This window comes from Antrostomus carolinensis, unplaced genomic scaffold (assembly GCF_000700745.2).
Source record: "Antrostomus carolinensis isolate BGI_N321 unplaced genomic scaffold, ASM70074v2 scaffold13531, whole genome shotgun sequence".
Taxonomy (NCBI): Eukaryota; Metazoa; Chordata; class Aves; order Caprimulgiformes; family Caprimulgidae; genus Antrostomus; species Antrostomus carolinensis.
In genome coordinates, this window is record NW_010294883.1 from 3585 (window position 1) to 3818 (window position 234).

Below are 234 nucleotides of genomic sequence, written 5' to 3' on the forward strand. Positions count from 1 at the left end.
TTCCACTGCTTCTACCCAAGGCAGTAAACACCCAGGATCCACTCCGAGCCCCTGATTACAGGCAAAGGGATTCCCCCTCTTTGATCTTCAGTGTCCTGCAATTGTCTCTCCTGTTACCAGGGGACCTGGCACACGATTCAGCTCACAAAGATCCGTGACGAATGTTGAACACCCCCAGCGCCACCCCGCAGTCAGGGATGGCTTCCACAGCTCACTCTGCTCCACTTCTCTTGG

General features: G+C 55.1%; 1 protein-coding gene across 1 annotated transcript in view; it reads right to left on the reverse strand.

Annotated features, from left to right (window-relative positions):
* Positions 1–234, reverse strand: part of URM1 (ubiquitin related modifier 1) — a gene marked incomplete at its 5' end in the record, with an annotated part of 14435 nt that overhangs the window by 1394 nt on the left and 12807 nt on the right. The window lies entirely within an intron of this gene.